The sequence below is a fragment of the Numida meleagris genome, chromosome 3 (genome assembly GCF_002078875.1).
Source record: "Numida meleagris isolate 19003 breed g44 Domestic line chromosome 3, NumMel1.0, whole genome shotgun sequence".
In the NCBI taxonomy this organism is placed as follows: Eukaryota; Metazoa; Chordata; class Aves; order Galliformes; family Numididae; genus Numida; species Numida meleagris.
In genome coordinates this window covers 78850384-78858433 of record NC_034411.1, presented here as the reverse complement: position 1 = coordinate 78858433, position 8050 = coordinate 78850384, and the positions used below count along the sequence as shown (strand labels likewise).

Genomic DNA, 8050 nt, shown 5'->3' with positions numbered 1-8050 from the left:
TAATCCACAGACTGGCCATAGGTATTGGATAATAACTTCTCAGTATGAATACATTTGTGCTACATAGTCTCCATTTTTTGCTCTGGCCCCTATGAAAAGCAGGGCATAATCTATGATCTTGTAGCTAATTTAGCTAAAATCACACAAATGACTTGCCATTGAGCACCCATTTCCCAGACAAAGAACATCCAGTCTACTGCATTAAAGGATCTTTTTTTTTTTTTGGAGACGTGTTTGCTTTCTAGAGTTTTTGCTGCTATCATTAATCATTCTCATTTTAGAAAGCAATCAAAAATAAAAATAAAAATCCCATTTTCTGATTCATTATTCACTTGGACTGCCATGCTGTCAACGGTTTACGGGCGTTCAGCCCAGTTCCATGACGAATGGGATGGGGGACCCACGGGCCCACGCCCCAGGAAAAGGGAAAAGGGAAAAAGGGAAAAAGGAGATGGCCCTGAGAGCAAAGAACAGTGGCAACAATCCGAGGAGAAACAAACTAATTTACTACATAATTACAATTTAAGCTGATAAATCCAATACAGAGAGAGAGAATGTCCCAAAATCAAGGTAGGCCTTACTCTACTACCGACGATAAGACGGCTGGAGAGCGAGGTGCTGCCAAGACGAGAGATGGGCGGAAAAAGGGACGAGGTCTCGTGATCTGCAAGGTTTTATCTTTTCCCTCTGTCTAGAAATGGTAACAGAGGAGAAAAGTACCCTGAGAAACCTAGTAGTCCTTCTCTTCTGAGAACCAGGTACATTCACTACATGATGTTATGATGTGGAATACCAATAACCGAAAATCACAAAACCATGACACATGCTGAGAAAATGGCGCTTCTGTTGGTCTGGAATTTGTTCCTGGAAAAAATCTGCTTGGATTCAGATCACCGTTCTGTTGATTTGAGTATATTCTTGGATCATTTCAAGAGTATTTTTTAATGTGTTAGTCAACAGTCAGCATATTAAGTTCTTGGCCCCATGCTATGTAAAAAGACTCAATAAGACCTTTGAACTGGAAGACAAGTGGACTTTGGACTACGTTATCTTCTTCAAGATTCATTCTAAGAAAATAATTTCTGAGCAATTATGTAAAGCTTTGCCTCAAATGAACAATGTAGGAGTGAATTTGAAGATTTACTGTTCACTCACTTTTTCTAAGAAGGAGCGTATTTGGGCTATTCAGACAAGAATCTGAAATACAGTATATAGAGAAGAAAAGCAGGTACTGTTCATATTCCAGAAAAGACAGCTGGAAATCATTTCAAACTTAGAACTACTGGCATGCACAGTGCATCAATTAGGTATTGCAGTTAGTCAGCACATTCTGACAATCACCCTTAAACAATGAATTTGGAAAAATAAATGACAAGGACATGGCAAGGGGGAAAAATAAAATACACTTCTCTGTATGATATGTCTGACAGCTTGTGATTCCAACAGTGTCTTTTCAAATACCTGGGGAGCCTTAAGAAAACAAAGTTAGAAAAGTCCTACTTTGTCACTCCTAAGAAAAGTTGTTTTGGAATGGAAAAAAAATCATCAGCACACTCAAGAGTATAGCTCAGTATGGTTTCAGTTGCAAGGATGAATGAAAGAAAGAATAAAAAGGAAAGAGTGAAAAATGGTATGGATTATAATTATTATTGTTTTTTAACAGGAGAAAATGAAGTCACTGAATGATCAAAGCCCTATATGGCTCAAAAGGGTCTCCAGGTTTCTCCTGATTTCTGTGATTATCCAGTGGCTGATTCCTCTTCCTCAGAAAGGACTTTGCTATCTTGCTTTCATTCCTCATTTTTGACACTGTTTTTGCCCTCCTTACCAGCACAACCTGTGTAGTGCTTGGTGACTGGTGCAAGTGTGTTCATATACTCGTATTTCTGCACCCTCTGAACAGCACTTATTAGGGCCTGGATAGCAGTCCTATTCCTTAAGGGCAGGAGGGCTGCTAAAGGGGTTATATAATCATAGAATGGCCTGGGTTGAAAAGGACCTCAAAGATCATCTAGTTTCAATCCCCCCTGCTGAATGCAGGGTTGCCAACCAGTAGACCAGGCTGCCCAGAGCCACGTCCAGCCTGGCCTTGAATGCCTCCAAGGACAGGGCATCCACAACCTCCCTGGTCAACCTGTTCCAGTGCATCACCACCTTCTGAGTGAAAATCTTCCTCCTAATATCTAACCTAAATCTCCCCTATCTCAGTTTAAAACCATTCCCCCTTGTCCTACCACTATCCACCTCCGTGAACAATCGATCCCCCTCCTGTTTATACACTCCCTTCAAGTATTGGAAGGCCACAATGAGGTCTCCCTGGACCCTTCTCTTCTCCAAACTAAACAAGCCCAGTTCCCTCAACCTTTCCTCATAGGAGAGGTGCTCCAGCCCTCTGATCATCTTGGTCCCCCTCCTCTGAACTTGTTCCAAGAGCTCTGCGTCTTTCTTGTGCTGGGGCCCCCAGGCCTGGATGCAGTACTCCAGATGGGGCCTCACAAGAGCCGAGTAGTGGGGGACCACCACCTCCCTCTCCCTGCTGGCTACTCCTTTATTAATGCAGACCAGAACATAGTTGGCCTTCCGGGCTGTCAGCGCACACTGCTGGCTCATGTCCAGCTTCTCGTCCATCACGGTCACCATTTGTTGCCATCCGTTTCCGAATTTCAGCCTTAGTTTCTATGCTCACAGGCTCACAGCAAGACAAAGCAGAAAAACTCTTTCTTTTCCCGCAAATCTTCTGAAGGAATGGGAACACTCTGGGGAGCAGTTGGACTGCTCTGTGACTCCCTGGAGGCAAGCGCTTTCCCTCCAACTGAGCAAGGATTGCGCCAAAGCATCTTGTAGAGAGAGCAGTGGGAAATCAGCAATAGAACCCACTCACTTGGTTTATAATTTAAGAAAACTAAGACAAAGTCAGGTAGGAATTAAGTCTTGCTAATTGACCTAGTTTATTCTTTATAGTGCTTTGGAAGACTCTGATAAATAGTATTGTCTTTGATACTTGCATTTCTTCACTGCTACTGCTCACATAATATCTTGATTAACAAGTTGGAAATGTGCAGCTGCCTGAGAAACTTTTGTTTCATTGTGTTAATTAAAACTAATAGTAGTGGAAAGGGCTAGGGAACCGTGCATGGTTGCTGCGGCTGAACAAAGCAGAAGCACAGAGTAACTCAGATTCGTAATGCTGCTTCATTTACTCATTTCTAATAACAGCTCTGAAAACCAAAACACAGTTTTTATTCATTGCTTCGGAAAAATGCTGCCTCTGCAGAAGGATCTCATTCACCCTGAGACTCAAGCAAATCCCTCTCTGGGCTGCCTCTGATGCAATAAAATGGACAGAGATGCAAAGGTCTTTTAGTACATCCAAACCAAAACCAGCCTGACCTTGGCATGGAGCCAGAGCTCCAGCCATCCACATCTGATCAGTATTGGACACAGCTGTCCACCACTACGCTTCCTGTATGGGAGAATTTTATAGCTTACCATGCTGGGAAATGCAGAGTAATCTTAGACTAAAGTGACTTGGTTGTCAAGGCTTTCTTCTGAAGAATTCATACAACTAGAATACTCAGGCGATTGAAACAGTAAAAGGTTAAATAAAACATTTCATTGGACTGAAAAATATTTAAGATGTTTAGATGCCTGAAAATATTCAAATTTTAAAATGAAGTGTTATCTTTATATGAAATAGTAAAATATTGATTTTTAAAATATCTAATTGAAATCTTTACAATGTTCTTTTTTTTGTTGTTTTAAGTAATTAATTGAAGTGGAGATAGATATATTAAAAGTTTTAATTGCATCAGATCTACAATTTTGGGGGGAAAAATTGCCAGGTTCAATGTCTTTTTGGTCTCGGCCTCCATGTCTCTTCAGAAGTGTTGACAGAATGAATAATAAAGCATTCAGCTTAAATACATAACAAGCCCTTGGAGATGAGGCTTCATAATTTGCAAAAATTAAGCTAGAAATTTAATGGGCATTGTATTTGCTGTTTTTTTTTTGTTTGTTTGTTTTTGTTTTTTTTTTTGTTTTTTGTTTTTTGTTTTTAATGGTAGCTGAAGCAGAATACAGAGTTGTCTCACAGAATTTGTTGTGCTGGACCATGAATATTAAGTCACACTAAATCCTTGAAAGAGATGGACCTGCTAGACCTCTACATGCACAGACAATGAGAGGTTTTGTGGCCCCTCAGACATCAAAGTATTGTTTATTCCTCATATGTGAGCTCTGTTAGCAACAATGCTCTCCTACAGGGAAAAAGACTGATTGTAAAAATTCATTAAACAAGGCCAAGCCTGAGGAATACTTGAATACAATTTGATCTGTCAATTCTCTCTTTATGACAAACTTCTGTATCTTAGTTTATGCACAACAGATTTTACTTTCATAGGTTTTTAATTAAACAAAATGCATCATGCTTTCCACAAGTGACGTATGCAAAGGTTGTTCTCAAATTTTAATTAACAATAGATCAAACAATTCCAGCTCTATGTACAATGGATTGATGTACTCTGTTATTGTTGACTGTGGACCGGGAGAATAAGTAAATTACTGTGTATATAAAAGCTTCATGATGCTGTAAAAAGGTGGGAAATCACTTATTATCAGAGGTATTAGCAATATCAGAGATGGGAACCAGAGTTTGGAATGCAAATGTTTAAGTAACAAACAGCAGTGTAGTTGAGTCAATGAAACTATTTCATTTGTTTTATCACTTTCATCTCTAAGTTCTGTACTTAGCCATAATACATCACTGGAGCAGATCTGAATTTCATAATCTGATCTAAATACAAAGTGATTTTAGCACAATACTCCTGTTCTTCCGTCTGACCCTAGCCCCCCTCACACACCCCCAAAATTGCATAGTACAGTAGTTCTTAAGAAATTCTGGACTTGTAATGAGAGTCGGTGGATAACAGCTACATTTATTATGCAACATTAACTTTGCACTTCATATGAGTAAGATACTGAGCAAGTACTAACCGTCAAAAGAAGTCTTTAGATATTTTCTACGAAATGACAACATATTCTGTGAAGTCTTGTTTTCCATTTTACTTGCTCTTACCAGACACAATTATTGGAAGGCATTGGGTGGTGTGGGCCATTCCAGATTTCATTTATCTTTTTAATTTTAACTTACTTTACAGCAACTGGATCGATTGAAAGAAAATCCACAAAATTAAATAATAGCCCACAAAAATCACCACAGTAGTCCAGCCATTCTCAGCTACTGGCAGTATAAATACTATTTTTCTCTCTAGGTTACTAGAACGTTCCAATAACACAAAGAATACTTCATAATTTGCAAAATTCGATTATTGACATCCTGAAATCTCCTCTGAGTTAATTTTAGTCCTGTCTGCTGGTCCGGGTGAATGTGAACTGCTGCTGCTGCTGCTGGATGGAATGTTAGGCTTGTTTATCCTGCAGTTTTGGTTTCTCATGGTTTTTCCTTACAGTTTCAGGAAAGACTGAAAACACAAACCTCTTACTTCATGTCATTTGAGTTTGCAAATAGAGGGGAAGTACCCATGTGAGTAATACAGATGGAATTGTATTTGCTGGAGAACTTCCTTCTAAAGAGGAGTCAGAAACTCATTCTTACAGAGACCAGGATGTCTGCAGGAAGAGGAAAAGGCATTGAAAGGGCTACAGATATCCTCTCTGTGGATACACAGGTGATAATTGTAAATTTCTCTCAATTTCTGTTGCACTTCTAGGTAGGCTGAGAGACAATGCGTTTCCACACACTGACATCAGGAGAATGGCCTCTATGCAGTTGCTGCTTTAATTCCTTGTTTGTGGAAAGTGCTAAGCAGTCATCTGCCAGCAGTCGAAAGAGTCACGTTGGTGAAGTTTCAGTCTTGAAAGTGCTTAACACTGAAAATACAGATTTTGTAGCAGTAAAAAATATACAGTTTTCAGATGAAGAATGACTCCTTTCACCTCTACTTCTGTTAAGAATATGGTCTCTGATATTTTAGTGCTGTAAGAGAGGTAAGACTTCTTCCCTCCTTCCCCCAGAATCTTCAAAAAGCAATATTTAATTTTATGTATTTGTATAATTTGATAAGAAACTTAGTCCTGAAGCTAGAAAACATGTGATCTTTAAAGTCTTTTAAACCAGATAATCACAGAAAAAAAAACATCTCAACCTTTTACTGAAGGCCTCACATATGCTGACCCATTTAACCTACAGTGATGGCTCTTCAAACAGTTATCATCAAATGAAATACAAATGAGAATGATCCAGTGAAAGTATTTTGATTAGCCCTGAAAGCTTTTACCTTTTTTTTTTAAACATGCCTCAACAAATTCTGCAAAGCATACCAACCAGAGTAGAAATGCTTCATAATATTAAATATACACGAAACCTTGTGACTGATACAACCATCTAGCAGCTTGCATGAGCTAAATCTAATCAACATACCCCTTTGCCTAAACCCATGATCTTTAACCAAATTTCTGCTATAGTGGATGAAATACGATAGACTAGCTGACAAAAATAACAAAACAGGTTTGTTTAGCTTCCACAGAGAAACAGATAGCAAAAGTATGCAAAAAACCCACTGACTTCAAGGAGTACAGAAGTGCCCAGGACATGTCTTGAACAATTTGATTGTGGATGTCAGCAACAGTGACAGAAAATTAGAAAACAATCAGACAAATCAACAACAAGGAGTTTTTCTATCCCATCCTAAAATTAAGGACACCTAAGAATGAATAGTGTGTCTTCCCAGGAATCCCTATTACTTTAATGGTGGATCCAACAGCTCTGCACCCACATCCAAGACCACCTATCAAACCTTTGGGCAGCCCAGGGAGGAGAGAAAGAACGTAGAAAACTGTGGATTCCTGCACCAGGACCATGTACAGAAAAGCAGGGGACACCACGTTAACCTGTCCAATCTCCCTGCAGTATTGTACCACCTAATATGCACAACAAGAGATTATGAGTTTCTTCCAACGTAAATTGCCCAATATCTCTCCCTCACTGCACCATCTTCCCCACAGGAATGAAAGGTCCTGTGATCCCTAAAAATGTGTGTATCTGTGAATTAAGTATTTTGATTCCCAAATACATGATATTCACAAAATAATACACAATAATCCATTCAATCCACAAAGAAGAAATATATTAACCTGTCAGGACAGCTCAGTCTTTACACAGACAACAGTTTACAACCCTGTAGACCAAGAGCCACCTCACATTGTGGAGGAATGATAAGCAGCAGAGGCAACACATTTATTGTAACTCTTTGGAATATTGCCTTGGTGATGAGGTGAAGTAAAAAACATTCTTTGCTTCTTATCAGTCTCACCTAGAACAGCACAAAGTCTGTCAGGGTGAGGTGATTGCCAGGCCACTTTCCATCGACTATCAGCTTTCCTGGTCAACTGGAGAGGTCCCAGAGAATGGAGGCTTGCCATTGTGACTCCTATCTACAAGAAGAGTCATAAGGAGGATTTGGGGATCAACCTGTCAGCCTGATGTCAGTGACAGAAAAGTTATGGAACAGATCCTCTTGAGTAAAATCACATAGCATGTGCGGGAAACTGGGGGATCAGGCCCAGCCATGGAGCCCTTCCATGGGCTCATGGAAGGCAGGTCCTGCTTGATGAACCTGATCTCCTTCTGTGATCAAGAGATCCACCTGCTGGATGAGAGAAAAGATATTGTTGTAGTCTACCTAGACTTCAGCAAAGCCTTTGACACTGTCTCCCACAGTATTGTCCTAGAGAAGCTGGCAGCCTGTGGCTTGGACAGGTACACTCTTTGCTGAGTAAAGATCTAGCTGGAAGGCTGGGCCTAGAGAGTGGTGGTGAATGGAGTTGAATACAGCTGGCAATCGGTCACGAGTGGTGTCCTCCAGGGTACAGTGCTCTTTTCTGTTCAATATCTTTATTGATGAGCTGGATAAGGACATTGAGTGCTCCCTCGGTAAGTTTGCAGGTGACACAAGGTTGGCAGAAAGTGTTGATCTGCCTGGGGGTAGAAAGGCCCTACAAAGTGATCTGGATGGGCTAGATTGCTGAGCTG

The 8050-nt window shown here is 40.1% G+C and overlaps 1 long non-coding RNA gene across 1 annotated transcript in view; it reads right to left on the bottom strand.

The window, feature by feature from the left end:
- Positions 4071-8050, bottom strand: part of LOC110396701 — a 40816-nt gene continuing 36836 nt past the window's right edge. The window contains exon 3 of the long non-coding RNA XR_002437183.1: positions 4071-7667. This is a non-coding gene — a long non-coding RNA (uncharacterized LOC110396701). The remainder of the gene's footprint in view (positions 7668-8050) is intronic.